This window comes from Sapajus apella, unplaced genomic scaffold, assembly GCF_009761245.1.
Source record: "Sapajus apella isolate SASKATOON/1434 unplaced genomic scaffold, GSC_monkey_1.0 scaffold174, whole genome shotgun sequence".
NCBI classification, from domain to species: Eukaryota; Metazoa; Chordata; class Mammalia; order Primates; family Cebidae; genus Sapajus; species Sapajus apella.
Window position 1 is genome coordinate 845,832 of NW_022437114.1, and position 21,097 is coordinate 866,928.

A 21,097-nucleotide genomic window follows, 5' to 3' on the forward strand; every position below is an offset into this window, starting at 1 on the left:
TAAAATATTAATAGAGGGCGCTGGCTGTGGGATATACAGGAGCTCTCTCTGCGAACTTCAAAGCTCCCTTCTCATCACGTCATATCCGAGGTTGGCACTGGCACTTGATGTGCTGCTGTGGTGCTGGCCTTGACCGCCTGGCACAGGTCGTGTCTGTCAGGTTCCCGCCTTCTGAAAGGCTACCCTTTCCCCCTTTCTATCCCGAGCTCTTTCAAGGATGCCATTCTGAAATACATTTATGAATGTATTCAATCATTTATTGATAGCAGTATGGACTCAGACTCTCGCCCAGGCTGGAGTGCAGTGATGCAATCATAGCTCGCATCCATGAACTCCTGGGCTTAAGTGATCCTCCCACCTCAGTCTCCTGAGTGGCTGGGATGACAGTGCCTGCCACCATGCCCGGCTAGATATTGATTTTATACTTTGGGCTACTTGATAGTTTTTATTGTATAAATATATATGTAGATAATGTATATAATGTAATGTACATTATATATGTATATGCATATAATGTAATATGTACATAAATATTACGTTATATATGTATAATGTAAATGTATATAATGTAATATAATGTATACAATGTATAATTTTGTATACAATGTATACAAAATGTATATAATGTAATATTTATGATTCTAACCATTTTAATGTTATTTTTAATTAATTAATTTTTTAATAGGTGTGTGGCCTTGCTTTGTTGCCCAGGCTGATCTCAAATTCCTGGGTTCAAGTGATGCTACCACCTCAGCTTCCCAAAAGGCTAGGATTACACGTGTGAGCTGCTTCACCCGGCCGGATTTTAACCAGTTCAGAGGCATTTAGTGCACTCACAGTGTTGTGTTTCCATGCCCACTATCTATCCACAGAACTGGTTCATCTTCCCAAACTGAAGCTCTGTCCCAATCAACTCTCCCTATTCCCTCCCAAGCCCCTAGCGACCACCTTTCTACTTTCTGGGCTCCTGGACATTTGAATTGTGTAACTACACTAACGAAGATCTTGATGTCGGCTGATTTTTCCAGAAAACAAACTCTGGGGAGTGTCCCAGGGCGTGTTCTTGGGGACAGCGCCTGTGAGGGAGCAAAGGTAGCAACATTGGCATAGACCTCAGTGGACCCCCCTGGGGAGCTCTGGAGCTGGGCTCTTGGGTCCCCACTTGGACCAGCCATTCCATGTCAGCTGTGCCCACGGGGAAGCGGGGAGAGGCATCAGCTGTGCCCATGGGGAAGCCGGGAGAGGCAGCTGCATTCAGCTTACAGCTGTTCTTGGAGAGGGACACAGCAGGGGGCCAGGCCGCCAGTACTGCTGCCGCTGGGGACCCGGTCTTCATCCTGGACCTGGACGGGTTGGCGCGGGGGCGGTCTGGGAGCCGCAGCGTCTGCCACACACATCTCTCTGTGTGTTGAGTTCTGCAGTTTCGCTGTGACGCATCCACGTGTTGCTTTAGTTTTATTTATAGGGTTTTGGGTTTTTGCTTCTCCATTTGGAGAAGTTACATTTTCAATCGAGACTGGCTGGACAGTTCTTAGCCATCGTTTTTTCAAGTAAGCACTCCCGCCCAGCCTCTCAGTTCCTCCATTCGGGAATCTTGTTGGATGGGTATACTGTAGAGCCTTTTCCTTCCTTCCTCCAATGTGGGGTCTCTTTTCCACAGCTTCCGTCTCCTCGCCGCGCTGGGCCTGCTTCCGTGTGCTGCATCTGGAGTTTTCAGCTGCCCTTTGCTTATGTTTAGATAAACTTCTTATTTTAAAGCAGTTTTAGATTTACAGAAAAGTTGCAGAGATGTTGAGAGAGTTCCCGTAGACGCCAGGCTCAGTTTCCCCTGGTGTTAACGTTCTCTTACTGTGGTGCGCTTGTCACCGTTAGCCAGCGGAGGCCGATGCAGTGTAATGGTAACTCAAGTCCATGGCTCGTCCAGGCTTCTCCATTTTACCCAATGGCCCCAGGATCCCGTGCAGGGCTCCCCATCGCATTCAGTTGTCCCCTTAGGCTCCTCTCGTGGCTGCGACAGTTTCTCAGACTTCCCTTGTTTTGGATGCCTTGACAGTTCCAGGCAGCACAGTCAGGCACTCTGTAGTATGTGCTTCTGTCGGGGTTTGATGTTTTTCCCCTGGTTAGACTGGGATGGCGTGTGGAGGGGGAGGATGTCCACAGAGGTAAGCGCCCTGCTCATCACCTCCTAGCAAGGGCACTTGCTGTCAACATGACTCAGCGCTGCGGGTGAGCCTGCCTTACACAGGTTTCTTGTTTACAAAGTTACTCTTCTCTCTGCTTCCGTGCTGTGCTCCCTGGAAGGAAGTCACCACGTGTAGCTCACACTAAGTTGGGGGGGGGTGGGGGTTGGGCTCCACCTTCTTGATGCCCCTCCATTTTTTGACTCTAATGAATATTCCTTTATTTTGTTTTTTTGCAACCTCTGCTATGCATTTGAAAAGATACTTAGTATACTTTAACCATTTCTAGGAAATACAAGGCCATCATGATTGTGTGATCCGGGCAGGCTACTTAACCTCTGTGCCTCAGTTTCCCATCTGTGAAACAGGGAGGCTGATATTCCCACCACACCACCACACAGGGCTGTCGCTGGCAGGCACATAGAGCATTCAGAGCGGTGTCTGGGTATACTAAGTGCTGTGTAAGTGGCAGAGGTCATTAGAACAATGACTGCATGTTGCCCGCTGTCCTTTTGCTGGAAATGGAGTTCCCATATACTCTTTTGATTTAACATTATATTTAAAAGGATGGTGGCACCCCAGGGTTGTGTGGCTACACACAGAAGCCTGGGGCAACAGTAAGACGTCAGCAGCCATGGCAAGGCAGAGGGGTCAGCGCCAGCCCAGGAGGCATCAGGAAGTCCACATCAGGAGAGTGAGATGGACAGGTAGAGCAGGTGGTCAAACAGCAGCCTGGTAGCCAGGTGCAGCCCAGATGGTCATTCTAGACAGGATTCCATGCTGAGATGGGGCTGGCGGGAACCAGTGGGTCTCTGGAACCCCGGACTGGACTTCCTTTGGGTGCCAGAGACCAAAGCAGGTGGAACATTCTAGAGGCCTGAGACCTAGTTGGCTTCCCACACACTGGACAGACAAGGAAGTTGCCCCGTAACCCTCACCAGAAGCCTGCAGATAATTTTAGAGGCCCGCCTGGAGTTCCAAGAACGCTCCTGGTGTTGCGGGCTGAGCTCCCATTGGTTCTAGCACTGAGCACAGCTGTGTGCGGGTGGCTGGGGGTCATTGCACAGTGGAGCCAGGTGGGGCAGGGCCGTGGCTGACCCACAGCAACAAGGCCAGATAGCTGCTGTATAGGTTGTCCCAGCGTCTCTCCCCAGCTCTCTGCTCCCTTGGTGCCTTTCACTACAGAGGCTGACAGCCAAATACTTCCCAGACTTCACTATAGCTGGGGGTGGCATGTGACTCGGTTTTGGCCCATAATTTAAGATATATTAGCAGATATCTTATGCAGATAGCTTTTGAAAAGCTATTTAAAACAGAAATGGAATTCCCATATATTTGTTCCTGACAAAAAGAGAGGAACTCAGCTGGTGCAGCCTCTCCTCTTTCCTCTTTCTCCTTGCCTTGAACATGGATCTAATGCAGGAGCTAATGCAGCCATCTTGTGACCATGAGGAAAGAGACTGACAGCAATTTCAGCCAGGCATGCCTCAGCCATTGAACAGCATCTGAGATTTCTCACATGAAAAAAAAAAAATTCCTGTTTGTTTAAATCACTGAAGTCATTTGTTTGTTTGTTTGTTTTTTGACTGGAAACAATCCTAACCGTACCCTAGTCTATAATCAACCTGGGCACTATAACGACCCTCCTAACTCATATGCATGCTGTGCTCCCTCTTCTGCTCAAAATCCTTCCTTTAGAAGATGTCATTGTCCTCTATCAGACTGGCAAGGATACTCCCTACTCGTAGAAGGTATAGAGAAGCAATTCCTAGCATCCACGGCTGGTGGTCCCACACTTTGGGGAAATAATTGGCAATAGCTTTGCAAATTAAGGACGCTCATAACTTTCTTGCCACTGACCCCATGGAGCTGGTGGAGCACAGCATCCTCACACTGGGTCCCAGCCCAGGGCTGCACCCCACACTGGCTGGGGAAGCTGGGCATGCAGAGCTGTGGGCCTGTTCCTGCCGAGGCCTGCACTGTTTTGACCGATGGCCATGGCTTTCCACCCAGCTGGACAGAGCTGCAGCTGGGCCCTCCTGATGGTAATAAAGAGCCTGGTGACCTGCTTGCTGCCACAGCCCCACGGCAGGAAACATTCCAGGAGCACCTGTTTCCTGAGGACCCCGTCAGGGGCTCCCGGGCACCATCTGGGCCCTGCCCCACATGTTGTTTATATTAGGACTTTAGAAAAACAATTCAACTTTGACTAACCGTGCTTTAAGTTTTTCAGGCACATCTCCAAGTCTCACCCCTGCCCCACTCTCTAGTTCCTTGCCAGCTCTTCTCAGGGGGTTTCTAGATTGTCTCACACACACAATACACACTCTCATGCGCACAGTCACACACACACACCCCTACACACCAATACACTCTTACAACACACACCACACCCACACACACATACTCAGTGCACACTCAGATGCACATTCATACAGACACACCCTCATACTCTCACACATGTGCACATCACCCCGGCAAGCAGTTCTGGGGAACAATCTACTTTCTTCTAAAAAGTGGGTCCTGGGCTGGGCACAGTGGCCCAGGTTTGTAATCCCAGCACTTTGGGAGGCTGAGGTGGGCGGATCACCTGAGGTCAGGGGTTCGAGACCAGCCTGACCAACATGGCACAACCCCGTTTCTACTAAAAATACAAAAATTAGCCAGCATGGTAGTGCATGCCTGTAATCTCAGCTACTCGGAAGGCTGAAGCAAGAGAACTGCTTGAACCTGGGAGGCGGAGGTTGCAGTGAGCCAAGATCGTGCCATTGTACTCCACCCTGGGCAACAAGAAGAAGCTCTGTCCAAAAAACAAAAAAAGTGGGTCTTAAGAATGTGGGCATGTGGTTCAGTGTCTGCGACTGTGGGCCCTGGGCCAAGGTGCCAGGGTTACATCCATTTGTCAGTGACCTGGCTCTGGGCACCGTATCCACCTCTCCTTGCTGTGTTTGCCCCCTTGTTGGAGAGTGCAAGGTGGCTGCTGCTGGCACCTGCATGCAGGTGAGGAGTTAGAGCAATGTGGGGTGCAGAGTAAGTGCTGGATGTGCTTGTTTTTAAAAATTCCAACCAGCCGGGCGCGGTGGCTCACGCCTGTAATCCCAGCACTTTGGGAGGCCGAGGCGGGTGGATCACGAGGTCAAGAGATCGAGACCATCCTGGTCAACATGGTGAAACCCCGTCTCTACTAAAACTACAAAAAATTAGCTGGGCATGGTGGTGCGTGCCTGTAATCCCAGCTACTCAGGAGGCTGAGGCAGGAGAATTGCCTGAACCCAGGAGGCGGAGGTTGCGGTGAGCCGAGATCGCACCATTGCACTCCAGCCTGGGTAACAAGAGCGAAACTCCGTCTCAAAAAAAAAAAAAAAAAAAAAAAAAAAAAAAAAAAAAAAAAAAATTCCAACCAAAGTAACAGCACAAGGCAGTACTGAAATTAACATGCTTTCCCTCCAGATTGTTCTGGTTGCATCATTCTGCTTCAGTTCTCCAAAGCCGAAAAGCTCTCCTCTCAGGGATGCTTTGCTTTACTGCACCGCAGTAGGAGCCTCAGGCCTCCTTTAGAGCAGGCAGCTGAAGCCCAGAGAGGTTAAGCTGCTCTCCTGACGTCACAGTCACACGGCTTGCCAGGGCTGGGGCAGGGGCTGGTCCCGGGACAGGTCTTAAGAGTGTCCACTGGGGGCCATCCAGAGACCACCCCCTAAGTGTCCAGTAGGTTGCCATTGAGGGCTGGGTGGGAGAGAGAGGAGGGAGCTTGGTGGGGTGGTCTCTGTTGCAGACAGCCTGCACGGTCGCAGGAAATGGGTGGTTTCCGCGAAGCCCCCCAGCTGGAGTTAACACAGCTTGTCCAGCTGGACCTGGACCAGTTTCCAGCCGGCTTCAGGGGCGGGGGCGCTGGGGGGGGGGGCTGTGGCGCCGGCGGGTGGGGGTTCCCAGGGGAGGGTGGCGGGCACGTGGGGCAGTGACCAGCTCCGCAGCCGCTGCGGGCTTCCTGAGGCCTGGCTCTGGCCTGCCCCCAGGCCCCCTCACAGGTTCGATGGCTCTAGCAGCGCTGCCATCAGAGAACAAAGCGTCCTGCAGGAATTCCGGCCGGGTAAGGCGACGCATTGTGGAGCCGGGCGCTGTGCCCGGCCACCCCAACCCCCACCCGGGGGCTTGGAGTCACTCCCAGCGCTGAGGATGGCGAGAATTCCCGTCCTCCGCCCGTCCCCGAATGCCACAGCTGCGTGGATGCTCAGGTCACCTCTTCACTTCCTGTCCTCAAAAGTGCCCGCTGCGGACGCGCCTCGAGGGGGCGGACTGGGCTCTTCCTGGCAAGGCAGCCGCGGGTCGGGCCGAGCCCCAGCCTGTTAGGAGCGAAGGCTTCCTTCCTGAAAAACACGCCGGGTACCCCGGTCTCCGCCGGCCTCTCCGCAGCGCCAGCGGCCGCCGCGCGCACCCCCGGCCACCCGAGGCAGTGCGCACAGGACAGAGGTGGGGGACTGTCCGGTCGCGCCCTGGAAAACGGCAGCCCCATCTCGGCTCCAGACCCCCGGCCCAGGTTTTCTTGTGCGTAGACGAGGCTCTTTGCCTTGTCCCCTCTACTGCCGGCTCTGCCCGGAGTACATCGTGAATCCTGCCCCTGCGCACATCCCCTGCGTCTCCGGGTCCCCGTCCCTGCCTCCGTTCCCGGGACCCCTGCCTCCCGCCCAGGCCGCAGCCTCCTTTTTACAGGCAGCTGGCGGGGTCCAGTCCACACGACGCCTCCCGTCTGCTCGAGCCCTCCCGAGGCTGCCAGCCCTCCCCTCCCCTCTGACCGCACTCCCTCACTACCCGCAGCGCCGCCAACTCCGAGGCTCCACAAACCCGCAGCACCCTAGCTGTGCAGGGCTGCACTCCGAGGTGTGGTTCCTTGGTCCTGAAGAGCTGCCTCCAGTTAAGCCCTCCCCTACCGTCCCTGGTCTCGGGGTCTCGGGAGGAACTCCCTGCCTCCACACCGTGGCTTATTTCACTGTTGAAGGTGGGGATGCCCGGACACCTAGAACAAGGCTTGGCGCACAGAAGGTGCTTGATACACAGTCGTTGCCCGCATGGATGAGGAGTGCCCGGCCTGTGGTTTTGGATATGGGCTGAGGGACCATGAGTAAAGTGCTCAGTGTGACGGGACTGGGGGCCTCAGTGGCTGCCGATTCTTAGCAGCAGTGGCACTGTGGCGTAGGTTCCCCTTTGTTGGAAGTCCCTGGTGGACCAGCATCCGCTAGCTCTTCTTTTGAAACCCACCTTGATTCGCTCACCGACTCAGCCCGTGTGATTTGACTGGGGCTGACCCCATCAAGCCTTGCCCAGTCAAAGGCATGACAGCTATACCTCGTCAATCCTTGCATTCCTTTGCCCACAGCAGCAGACTCGGAGATGGTATGGCCATAGTCAACCGGAGGCATTCCGTGTTTCTCCATGGCCTCAGGGCTGAGCAGATGTAAGGCCTGGAACTGCTACCGCCATCTTGCCACCAGAGGAGAGTGCGGTCATCTGAGGAGGTGGTCTGAGTTCCAAGACAGAAGCTAGCTCTGGTGACCAGTAGCGTTTAGCCCCATTCACTCTGGGCCTCCCCGTGTTTGGGTTTTCCAGCTACCTATGTCAATAATGCTAATTTCAGTTAAGCCAGTTCAGTTAGGTCATTGCCACCTGCCACCAGAAAAGTCCTGTTTGACCTAGAATCTGACCCAGAATGCTTACCTTCTCTCCCTGCCATCTGGGGGGCCCTGCTTGGCCCACTCTGGTCTGGTGTTTGGGAACCAGTGGTTCCTATATTTACTGGATTCTGGTTCCCTTTCCTGTGACTCAATTTTCATGCTTTTCGTCTGGCCTCTGGTGACTGGTGTGTATGGTTCCTGCTTTTTTGGAAAACCAGAACTTAGGACGTCTGAGTTTTAGCACATTATTCACTTGTTTACCAAATAAATGGCAAGGCTTGTTAGTGGACACAGGGTGTTCTGGCTAAACAGAGGCTCTGGGCATCAGGGAGCTTCTGTGACCTCTCCAGTTCTGCTGTGAGCCTGTTTCTTCCTTCCTCTCTTGCTTACTCAACTCCACACGGCCACACCAGGGCATGTAGCGGTGTCTGCTCCCTGGACCCAGCAAGTTCCTTATCACACCAAGGGCTCTGCCCTCTGTTCTCTCTGCCTGGACTGTTGTCTCAGTTGCCCACAGTGGTCACCTTTTTCTCTTCATTCACTTCTTTTTTTTGAGACAGAGTTTCACTCTTGTCACCCAATCTGGAATGCAGTGGCACAATCTCGGCTCACTGCAACCTCCGCCTCCTGGGTTCAAGTGATTCTCCTGCCTCAGCCTCCCAAGTAGCTGGGATTACAGGTGCTCCCCACCATGCCCTGCTAATTTTTTTGTATTTTTAGTAGAGATGGGGTTTCACCATGTTGGCCAGGCTGGTCTCGAACTCCTGACCTTAGATAATCAACCTGCCTCAGCCTCCCAAAGTTGTGGAATTACAGGCATGAGCCACTGGGCCTGGCCTCATCATTCATTTCTGAACTCTATTGTCCCCTCTTCTGAGAGGCCTTCTCTGACCACTCATCCCTTTCTATTCCGATCTCCTTTGGACCGTTCTGAAGTAGTTGTCATTTTGGAAATTATTTTATCCAGGTCTCTCTTGCTGGAATAGAAGCCCCACAAGGCCTGGGGGCGTGTCCATCTTTCCTCTGCATGCCTGATGCCCAGGTCCCTCTACAGGCCTTATTTGCCTCCCTAGATATGTGAAATCTCATTGGTCTCATCCACCTGGGTTGAGACCTCAAGGTCATTCTTCATGGCCTCAGGCAAGCAATGACCGAGTCTAGCTTATTCCTCACCTCTATCCTTCCTGCTGCTCCATCCAGTGTCCTTGACTTAGTTCCTGATCTTGTCACATCATGCAGTAACTCCGAACTAGGCCCCCACCCCTGCCTCTGCCCCACCCTCCTCCATCTTTGGCTAGGCGATTACACTCGTGCCAGTGGCTTCAACTGGAACATTCTTGGGTGCCCTCTTTGCCTGATATATTGTTGTAGGAAACAGAGGTCACTCTAGGTGTCTTAAGCAGCAGGAGATTTAATACAGGGACTTGGGTGCTTCAATACCTGTGGAGGGGCTGGTGGACTGTGTCAAAGCTGGTCCTGGAAAAACATTGCAGAACTGGCTTGTCAGGGGAGCTGCTGCCAGATCTCTGGTGTAGTTGGGGAGTAGGGAGTCATGAGATTACCATGGGAATTGCTGGTTTAAGGACACAGCATCTGAGGGCAGGTTCAGTGGCTCAGGCCTGTAATCCCAGCACTTCGGGAGGCCGAGTGGGAAAATCCCTTGAACCCAGGAGTTTGAAACCAGCATGGGCAACATAGTGAAATCCTGTTTCTTTCTTTCTTTTTTAAATTAAATTAAATTAAAAATTTTCTTGAGACGGAATATCACTTTGTCACCCAGGCTGGAGTGCAGTGGTGTGATCTCGGCTCACTCCAACCTCTGCCCCCTGGGTTCAAATGATTCTCCTGCCTCAGCCTCCCTAGTAGCTGGGATTACAGGTGCCTGCCACTGTGCCTGGCTAATTTTTGTATTTTTAGTAGAGATGGGGTTTCAACATCTTGTCTAGGCTGGTCTTGAACTCCTGACCTTGTGATCCATCCCCCTCGACCTCCCAAAGTGCTGGGATTACAGGTGTGAGCTAGCGTGCCTAGCCAGTGAAACCCTGCTTCTACAGAATATTAAAAAAAAAAAAAAATAGCCAGGTGTAGTGATACATACACCTGTGGTCCCAGCTACTCGGGAGGCTGAGGTGGGAGGATTCCTTGAGCCTAGGAGGTCAAAGCTGCAGTGAGCGGTGACAGCACCACTGCACTCCAGCCTGGGTGACAGAGTAAGAAACTGTCTCAAAAAAGAAAAGAAAAAAAGAATGTAGCATCTCAGCTATGATCCAGGGATTAGAAGCCACTTCAGTGGCTGCAGCTGCTGGTGGATACCCAAGAAGCTGAAGCTGGGACCCTGGATTGTCCTTACAGAGATGCCCACCAACTCCATGCCTCGCTTACCAGCAGAAAACCCCCAAACGGCACGTAGAGATGGTGTCTTCCTTCTGTTTGCCTCCCAAATCACACAAGTGCACCTTATTGGTGGAACTTAATCTGAACTCAGTTGTGAAGGAGGCTGGGGAATGTAGTTTGTTAGTTTCCCAGCCTCTGCATTAGGGTCTGGGACACAGTAGGAGGTGGGAGCGGATGCTGAGGGCTGGCCACGGTGGCTGAGTCCTGATTCGTGCCCTGCAGGTCCAGCCAAGGGAAGCCTTCCGTGGCCCCAGGGGAGGGATTGCCCGAGGAGCCCCGACTTCCCCACAGACTGCTCTCTCTGTGAAGAAAGGACCGTACCACATCTTCCTGTTCCTGAGGGACCCGCAGGGGAACAGTCTTCAAGCCCACATTGCTGTCGCAGCCCTCCCCTCCATCCTGGGGTGTTTGCTGCCTGCATTGCCTTCCAACAGCTCCCACAGACTGTCCTGGAGGCTTCTTGCCTGGGCAGCAGCTGTCCTTTCTCCCCGGGCTCTTGTGGACTCGACTTTTATCCTTAGTCTCTTCAGGTGCCTGCTAGGTTGCAGTAAGCCCATCTTACACAGATTTTTAAGAAAGAGCTTTTAAAAAATGTCTTGAATCTTTCATGAGGCTGGGAGGGAGGATGTCCACTGGAGGGGATAGTTTGGCTTAAACTCCAGGGAGAACGTGTGAGGAGAGAGATTTCTTGGTATGCCAGCCAGAGTGGCCTGGGCAGTGGCCAGAGCAGCAAGGACCCTGACTTGTGTCTCACGCCAGACACGCTGGCCTCTGTGCTTGTGATTACTGAGCTGGATGTGATCGCTAAGCATGGATGTTGCCCAGTATTGGTGGGCAGGGACCCCGAGATCCAACCCCCTCACCGCCTCCCACCACAGTCTCCTTCCCGGGTCAGCTAGAAACAACGCAGCTTCCACTTGCCTCTCCGAGCAGCCCTGGCGGGCCCGATGGCTCTAACAGATGGATCTCTTGGCCTAAGGTTGAGGAGTTCCTGTTTCCCATTGTGATGATGTCAGTGAGCTGGGTCCCGGTGAGATGGAGGAAGGGGCCGTGCGGGTGGGGTGGAGGCTGCCTCTTCAGCAGGGGCCAGTGCCCTCCCCGCCCCCTCCATGGCTTGCCCCGCTCTCCCTCTCACTTACCTGGTCCTGCTGGTGCTCTGTGGCTGGGCACGCTCAACTCATCCCTATCAGCCAGCGTGCTTGGGTTGTAGGCAACAGAGCACCAGCTTCAAACTGGCTTCAGTGGACCTTGTTTTCTGGGGTAGCACTTGCTTCAGGTGCGGTGGATCCAGGCACTCAAACAGCATCTGAGGAGCTCTCCCTATTTCTTGGGTCTGCTCTCTTCTCCATTGTGGCCACTCTCCGTACAGTTCTTCCTGCGGGTGACAAGCAGTCCCCAGCAGCTTTAGGGCCCTCGTTCTCCCAGGCGTAAATCTTTGTCCAGGTATTGCCTGCCAGAGTCCTGACATTTACCCCAGTTGGACCAGCTTGGATGGCATTCCTACCCTAGACCAGTCACTGTGGGGTGGGGCACAGGATTTGAAGGTGGCAGGACCTTCATGAGTGAGGAGTGGGCAGCCTGGAGCTTAGGAGGTGCTCATGAGTGTTTTTGGAGTGAACGCACGCATGGACAAGTGGATGAATGACTGAATCAACCACTCCACCTTGAGAGAGAAACACACCTCTACACTGCTTATCCTACTTGAACTCCGGATTTCTGTCCTATAAGTTCACTCGGGTGGGGAGGGAGTCCCTCCTGGCTAGATGCCATGGGGACTGCAGAAGTCTCAGAGAGGGCCCCCCTATGGAGCAGCGCCATCCCCACCCGTCAGTGAGATTCTCTGCCCAGCCACCTCTTCAACCTGCCCCCTCTTTTGTCCTCTCCTATTCCAAGTGTCCTTCTGGCTGAAAGTACTGGTCATACAATGGGACCTCCAGCCCCAAGCACAGGCTGTAGGTGCTGGGATAAAAGGAGCCCCTAGGGCACCTCCACCAAGTCCATCCCACCCTCCCTTCTTTGTCCACAGCCATTCGTCCTGGAGGCCTGCTGGGGAGTGGCCACCACCTCCTTCCCTGGCCTCCCAGCCCCACCCCCTGGCATGTGCCAGGAAGTGCCAAGGATTCCCCATCTCTGAGAGGGGAGGCCAATGCCCTGCCTTGAGAGCTCCACTGGCCTCCCCAGGCCTCTCTGCACTGCCCTTCCAGAAATTCCCCAGCCTCTTCCTGCCTGGCTTCCTGCCCAAGCCCTTCCTGGAAACCAAGCCCACCCTGCCCCCAGCCCAGGGCGCCAGTATTTCCATGGGGTGATTCACACGGCCCTCCCCAGGCAGGGCCCCTCCTTCTACTCATGATACTAAAATTTGGAAAACAACTTGGGGGTGGGAAGGAGAGACCAGCCACGGCCCCACCCCCACCAGATGGATCCTGCAGTCACCACAGAGTGTGAAAGACAAGAAAATAGAAACAAGAGGCTGTGAAAAGCAAGAAAACAGGAGATTTTCTATTTAAACATTCATCTAAAAAATTAATTCAGGTTTATTAAGACATGAAATGCAAATGGTGTTGCAAAGTATGTCATTTATAAAGAAATGGATGGTCATGGAGGTGCTTCTCGGATAGGTTGCATAGCCCACAAAGACCATCAGCCTGAGGCTGTTCTGCTCTGCCCCACGCCTGGAGCCTGTATCCCCTGGACCACCTTGGAAGGAGGATGGACCAGAGGGCCAGACTGTAGGTGTCAAGGAAGGAGGGAGAGGTGGCCTTGGCTGCTGAGGATCTGCCACGTTGTGTGTGGGGCGGGAGGGTGTTCAGATAAGGAGGTGACTAGACAGGCCTGGAAGGGAGACAGCAGGATGGCTGAAGTGATGGGCTGGGTGTGGAGGATTTTATTTCTTACTTGATGAGAAATGGGCATAGTTTATGCCTTGCAAAAAGTGATCCTCTTGGATGCAATACATTGTAAAAGTGAAGTCAGGGTTCCACTTGAGTGCATGTGACAGAAACCCAATTCACCTTCAGGATAAAAGAGAAATTATTGGTTTATGCACTTAAAAGCTCTACCAGCCTCAGGAATGGCTGGCTCCAGGGATTCTGTGTTGGCTTCTTTCTCTGCAGACTTTCTCCTTGTGCTAACAGGATAGTTCCCAAAGGCTTCAGGCTCATAATTAACCAGCTCAATAATTCCAGTGGAAAGAAAATTTCCCTTTCCCATTTGGGCCAGAAAAAAATCACCAGATTGGCTGATTATTGGCTCAAACTGGGCCATATGCCACCCCTGAAATAATCAGTCACTGTGGTTAGCCCTGCACAGGCCTCAGGTTGGACTCTGGTGCCTCTGTGAGAGGTGATGCCAATCCTTGTAAAATATCCTAAGGAATTTCCCTTAGGAAAAGTCCGTTCTTCAGGGAGGGGGAAATTGAATCAGGGCAGCTGTTACCCCCCACATTAATATAGCCAACTCCAGGGACGTTCAGTTGGAAATACAGGGCCATCTTTCAAGTGATCACACACTTGTTTTTCCTATAGGATCGGAGGGAAGACTGTACCCCTCTTATCCAGTGACATGTTTGTGGGCAGCAGGACAGGGTCTGGGTAGGACCTCCGCAGACAGCCAGGTACAGGCTTGGGGGCAGCTCTCCATGGTGTGGAGTAAAGGGCAGAGAACACCTTGGGTGCCTAGGGAGGAGGGCAGAGGGGTCCTCCCTTGACAACCACTGAGATTGGACAATGGTAGGCAGGGCAGCTGTGCAACCCAGCAGGAAGGTTTCCCCATCATTTAGATCTGTATTCAAACCCCAGCTCAGTTACTATTATAGGTGATATTGGTAAGTGATGTCACCTCTTTGAGCCTTGGTTTTTGTCCCCAGTGGAATGGAACTATCCCTCCCTGCCCCTGGTGGTTTTGAGGATTTAGATCTATATTCAAACCCCAGCTCAGTCACTATTATAGGTGATATTGGTAAGTGATGTCACCTCTTTGAGCCTTGGTTTTTATATTCAGAGGAATGGAACTATCTCTCCCTGCCTCTGATGGTTTTGAGTATTAAACAAGATGGTCTCTCTAGCTGCAGAACACTATCCTTGGCACATGGTGGGGCTGGTGACAAATGTGATTATTGTGGGCTCTGGGTCTGCACAGTGTGTGCTGGGAGTGGTCTGGCCAGGGAATGGGGGCCGCCTTGCTCCTGTTGAGACTGATTCGAGCCTTAGTCATGGCTGGCCTGTGTCAGCAGGTGGGAGGTCCCTGTGGACGTGGCATCAATTAGCTAGACTTTGAGGCCTCCGGATAGGAGCAGGCAACAGGGAACTCCTGTCTGTCTCCTTCCCTGTTGCTGCAGGGCGTACCTCCCTCCTCATGAAGCTCCTCAGCCTGGTTGGACATGTTGGACTGGTGCTCAGCATCCATGGCACCACCTTTTGGGGTCCTTCCTGTGCTGCAGAGGCTGGAGCTGGAAGAATACCAAGTACCTTTTCTGAACTCACTTGCAGCTGGGGCTCTGGAAATTATTGAGATTTGAGTAGTCAAATACTCATCTACCACCTAACCATGATCCCTGAGGTGAGGAGTTCAGAGGACATTTTCTGGACCAGAGCTTTGGGTAACACATTGGTGACGGAAGTGTGGACACCTGGAAAGTCTGCGTCATGGCTACTCTTTGCAAGCCAGTGATGATAGTGGGAGATGCCCCCCATTGAAATAAGCTCCCTGAATAAATTGCATCAACGGCCATGAATACCTCTCCTCTCATCCACAGCACTCTGCAGCTCTTCCCAGGTGGAGTCTATTGCTCCACACCTTGCCTCTGGGTTTGGACAGGTGACCTGCTTTGGAACAATGGAACAGTAAGAAAGGGCATGCAAGGCAAGGCTTGGAAAGTCCTTGTGCACTAGGGCTTGTCGCCCTTTTCTCTGCCCTTGGAGTCCAGCCCCAGTGAAGTCTGGCTAGACTGCTGGATGATGAGAGGCATGTGTGTCCATTGCCCCTGTCACTCTGTCCAGCAGCCAGCCAATTGCCGGATATGTGATTGAAGCTGTCCTAGGTTGTTCAGCTGACTACAGGCACATGAAAGAGCTCAGCAGGAATCAGCCCAGGTTACCCAGAACACAATAACTGTTTAGCTGGTCCACAGAACTGTAAGCAAAATGAAAGGTTAGTGTTTAAGTCACTAGGTTTTGGGGGAAGTTAACTGATTCAAGGAAGCAGGAGAATAAGGGAGGTAGCCCCTTACTGCCACGGTTAAGGTGGGCTGGAGCAATAATCAGGATGGCTTGGGCCACAGAGATCTTCAGTGGTGGTTAATTGATCATGATGTCCTTGAACTAAGTACATGGCAGCCTACTAAAGTCTGACCTGATCTGCATGCCTCACAATTTGCTATGCCATGTTTTCATTTGCATTTGTTCAAATATTTTCTAATTTTATTTGCAGGTTTTTCTTTGACTCATGGGTTATTCAGATGTGTGTTATTTAGTTGGGGATTGACCTCAAATTTAATCCTATTTTTGTCAGAGGAGATACTTTGTGTGATGTATGATTTTCACCCTTTAAAATATATCAAGACTTGTATTATGTGCAGAATACAGTCTGTTTTGGTAAATGCCCTTTGTGTGCTTGAAAAATAAAAAAAAATAAAAAGGCAAACTTTTTTTTGACCTGCTCCGTTTCCGACCTGGGCTGGTTCACCCCTCCTTAGGCAACCTGGTGGTCCCCCGCTCCTTGGAGTTCACCATATTGATGCTGAACTTAGTGCAGACACCCGATTGGCATAGCTCACTGCAGCCCAGAACTCCTGGGCTCAAGCGATCCTCCCACCTCAGCCTCCCGAGTAGCTGGGACTACAGGCACACGCCACCAAGCCCAGCAAAAATGGCAAACTTTTTTTTTAAAGAGCCAGATTATAAATAATTTGTTAATGAAGTCCACATCATCTCTGTTGCAACTCAACTACTCAACTCTGCCATTATAGTATGAATGCAGTCACTAACAGTATGTAAATAAGTGTCTGTGGTTGTTTTCCAGTAAAACTTCATTTACAAAAACAAGGCTAATCTGTTTTCAGACCTCTGTTCTATGCGTTTGTTGATTTTCTGTCTGCTTGTTTTGCCAGTTATTGAGAGGATGTGTTGAAATCTCCAGCCATAACTGTGGATTTGTCTGTTTTTCCTTTTAGATTTTGCTTCATGTATTTTGAAACTATGTTATTAGGTGCATTAACATTTAGGATTTCTATGTCTTCTTGACCAAGTAACTCTTTATCGTTATGAAATGTCCCTCTGTATTCCTGGCAATAGTCCTTGATCTGAAATCTATTTTATATGATATTAGTATAGCATCCCAGCTTTTCAAAAAGAGCGACTGCATGATGTATGTGTGTGCATTATGTAAATGGAATATATATTATATATATGTAAAATATATAATATGGAATATATATCATGGAATATGGAATAATATATATTATATGGAATATATATTGTATGTGGAATATATATGTTATATATGGAATATGTATTTTATATATGAGCTACATATGTAATACATATATTACATATAAAATAATATATAACAAAATATATATTATATTATACATATTTATATATTCATAATATATATAATATATACAAATGAAGTATATATATATTCCACTTAAAAAATTTTAGCCTATCTATAGCTTTTATATTTAAAATAGATTTCTTATAGACAGCATATAGTTAGGTCTTATTAAAAAAAAATTTGGCTGTGCATGGTGGCTCATGCCTGTAATCCCAGCACTCTGGGAGGCCAAGGCAGGTGAATCACCTGAGGTCAGGAGTTTGAGACCAGCCTGGTCAACATGGTGAAACCCTGTCTCTACTAAAAATACAAAAAATTAGCCAGGTGTGGTGGTGGATGCCTGTAATTCCACCTACTCGAGAGGCTGAGGAAGGAGAATCTCTTGAACCTGGGAGGCAGAGGTTGCAGAGAGCTGAGATTATGCCATTGTGCTCCAGCCTGGGCAACGAGAGAAACTCTGTCTCAAAAAAAAAAATTTTTTTTTTATCTGATAATCTGTGCCTTTTAGTTAGAATGTTAGAACATTTACATTTACTATGATGATTGATATGGCTGAATTTAAGTCTAGCATATTGCTAGCTGTTTTCTGTGCCATTTGTTCTTTGTTTTTCCTTCTTCTCCTGCTTTATTTTTCTTTTGCAATGTCTAAAATGCCATTAATCCCATCCATTGTATTTTTTATTTGTAGAAGTTTAATTTTTGACTTTTTTTATATGTTCAGTTTCTCTTTTCATCATGTTCATATTTTCTTCTCCCTTCTTGAACATGTTGAGTATTTTTTATAATAGTTGTCTTAATGTCATAATCTAATAATTCTGTCATTTGTGTCATTTGTTGGTCTGTTCTATTGATTAATTTTTCTCTGTATGTTTTCCTGTTTCTTTGCATGTCTGATAATTTTTGATTCAATGGCAGACATTGTAAGTGTTGTGATCCTGGGTGCTGGATTTTGTCTATTTATGCTTTGTTCTGAGATAGAGTTTGATTCTTTTGTGACTTCCTTTTAAGCATTGATCCAGAATAGCCTTTAGTCTAGGACTAATTTGGCGCCACTATTGAGTTAAGAGAACTTTCCATTCTGGTGAGTGGGAACACAAACTCTTCCTGGCCCTGTGCCAACCCTAGTGATTGTTCTCCCTGCTACTTTTCAGTGGTTCTTTACCTAGCCTGACAAGTTTCTTCACATACATGCAATGGTCAATATTCCACTGACTAACCAAGGAGAGCCCTGTATAGAATTTCAATACCACCCATCCCCTCTCTGCAGCTCTCTCTTTGGTACTCTGCCCTGTTAATTTTATTTACCTTGTCTTTTCTGAACACTGTCTCTGTAAATCAGGGAGACCACAAGAGTCTGTGTAAGCCTCCCTCCCAGCACGGCAGCCTAGAAACTCCCTCCAGGGACTGAGACAGCACGGCAATGGGGCTCACCTCATCTGTTTTCATTCTCTCAGAGATTATCATCCTGCACTATTGGTAAAATCTGAAAACCATTGTTTTGTGTATTTTGTTTGGTTTTTTAGTTGTTTATGATGGGAGGGTAAGTCTATTTTCTACTATACCATCATGGCCAGAAGCAGAAATCATGTAATTTGATCTGTATGAACACCAACAAAAATGTTCTTCAGGTCAGGTGACTAGAGCCCTGAATTGAATTGCCATAGTGGAGAGTCACAGTCTGTTATACAGATGCCAGACCAGAGCCAGTTCATAGACCAGGTATCCCTTGAATAAAGGGGAGGCTGGAATCCCTGGGAAATGACATTGTGGCACAGCCTCCAAGCTGTGAAATGACCTTGCGGCACAGCCTCCAAGCCAGGCCCATGAGACTCAGGCATGACTTTCCTTTTAGAAGCGCTGAGCAAAGTTACCCTTGATTGTGATCATGGTATCCCCATTGCCAGATAAGTATGCAAAGTTACTCTTTCTCTGCTGGGATTGCTCAGCTAGGAAGAGGCAAGTATAGAGACGCTGGTGGCCATTGTGGGGTGGGTCAAGACACATGGAGGAAACAAGAACCAAGAAAGGGACACAGCCTGGTTCCTGAAGCCATCTTTTGAGCCCCCATACCAGCCTTGTGGGTCATGGTTTTTCAGTTGCATGAGCCAATGTATTGCCTGTTTTGCTTAAGTTGCTTTGAGGTGGGTTTCTGTGTTGGGTTGGGACATAAGGAATTAGTATTAGGGCATGAAAGGAACTTCTTGAGAGAGGAAGGACTCCCAGGGTCTGGATCACATGCAATAGCCCAGGGAAAATCCAGGCAATGTGAGTCTGCAGATTCCAATTGGGAATGCCAGCTAGAGATACCAAGGAGCTCACCTAGCCCCAAGAAGATGAGGGGGGCAATTCAGGCATCCCAATTCCAGAGCTCAACCCTTGTCAGGATCCTAGCTCCAGCTCCTCTGGGACTTTCATGTCATCTTTCTTTTTTTTTTTTTTTTTTTTGAGACGGAGTTTCACTCATGTTACCCAGGCTGGAGTGCAATGGCGCGATCTCGGCTCACTGCAACCTCCGCCTCCTGGGTTCAGGCAATTCTCCTGCCTCAGCCTCCTGAGTAGCTGGGATTACAGGCACGCACCACCATGCCCAGCTAATTTTTTTGTATTTTTAGTAGAGACGGGGTTTCACCATGTTGACCAGGATGGTCTCGATCTCTTGACCTCGTGATCCACCCGCCTCGGCCTCCCAAAGTGCTGGGATTACAGGCTTGAGCCACCCGCGCCCGGCCCCCTCATGTCATCTTTCTTGTCTCCACAAGCATATGTGACATCTGACTTGTGACAGGTCTAGGGTTAGTGATCCAGTGGGGAGGTATATTTGGCTCTTCTTGCATTGCTATAAAGAAATACCTGAGACTGGGTAATTTATAAAGAAAAGAGGTTTAGTTGGCTCATGTTTCTGCAAGCTGTACAAGCATGATGTTGGCATCTGCTTGGTTTCTGGGGAGGCCTCAGGAAGCTTACAGTCGTGTTGAAAGCTGAAGCAGAAACAGGTAGCTCAAATAGCAAAAGCAGGAGCAAGGGAGAGATAGAGAGAGTGGGAGTGGGGAGGTGCCACACACTTATACAACTAGATCTTGTGAGAACTTACTATAGCGAGAATAGCACCAAGCCATGAGGGGCCCACCCCCCATGACCCAAACTCCTCCCACCAGTCTCCACCTTCAACATTGGGATTACAATTCAACATGAGATTTGGTGGGGATGAATATCTAAACTATATCAGGAGGGGAAAGGGATGCACAGGGGGGTTCTGCATTCCTTAAGGGTAAGGTCCAAGCAGGAGCCTGGGAGCTGATTTTCTACCCAGGCTACCCTGCCTCTTCTCCACCCTATCACACTCTGGGTGGTATTCTTAAATATGCACAACTCCCCTCTCAGCCCCCAGACTTCTCAGATATCACTGAGTCACAATTGCGCTGAATCCACTATCCCCCTCACCATGTACCTCCCTCACCTAGGCCTCTATCCATCCAGGAGCCATTCAGGGGTGGATCCTTAGTTCTAGGCCCTGGACCAAGCTCTGGGGCTACAGTATTGCCATATACGTCCCTTCTACAAGTGGAGGGGAAATTCAGCCAGTTCTGGAAAGCCCCAGCATGGGTCCATGTGGATGAATTGCCAAGAAGAAGCAGAAATATGTGCGAGTTCTTACCCACTAGAATGGCTATAGTAAATCAGACAGACCAAAATTGCTGTTGAGGTTATAGATAGATGGGAGTGCTCATACACTGCTGGTGGGAATGTAAGGTAATGTGGCTGCTTTGCAAAATAATTTGGTGGCTGGCCAGGCATGTAATAGTGGAATGCCTTACACCTGCAATCCTAGTGCTTTGGGATGCTGAGGTGGGAGGATTGCTTGAGCCCAGGAGTTCAAGACCAGCCTGGGCAACATAGCGGGACCTCGTCTTAAAAAAAAAAAAGAAAATAATTTTGTGGCTTCTCAAACAGTTAAACATAAAACTACCAGCTGGGTGCAGTGGCTCACGACTGTAATCCCAGCACTTTGGGAGGCCGAGGCGGGTAGATCACCTGAGGTGGAGAGTTTGAGACCAGCCTGACCAACAAGGAGAAACCCCATATCTACTAAAAATACAAAATTATCCAGGTGTGTTGGTTTATGCCTGTAATCCCAGCTACTTGGGAGGCTGAGGCAGGAGAATTGCTTGAACCCGGGAGGCGGAGGTTGCAGTGAGCTGATATCACGGCATTGCACTCCAGCCTGGGCGACAAGAGTGAAACTCCATTTCAAAAAACAAAAACAAAACAAAACAAAAAACCATAAAACTACCATACAACCCAATA

At 49.9% G+C, this 21,097-nt stretch overlaps 1 long non-coding RNA gene across 1 annotated transcript; it reads left to right on the forward strand.

The window, feature by feature from the left end:
• Nucleotides 1-830: 830 nt before the first annotated feature.
• On the forward strand, nucleotides 831-20,113 carry LOC116542798. The gene is made up of 3 exons (XR_004265355.1): nucleotides 831-843; nucleotides 2,880-2,887; nucleotides 19,898-20,113. It is a non-coding gene; the product is annotated as an uncharacterized LOC116542798 (long non-coding RNA).
• The last annotated feature ends 984 nt before the right edge of the window (nucleotides 20,114-21,097 follow it).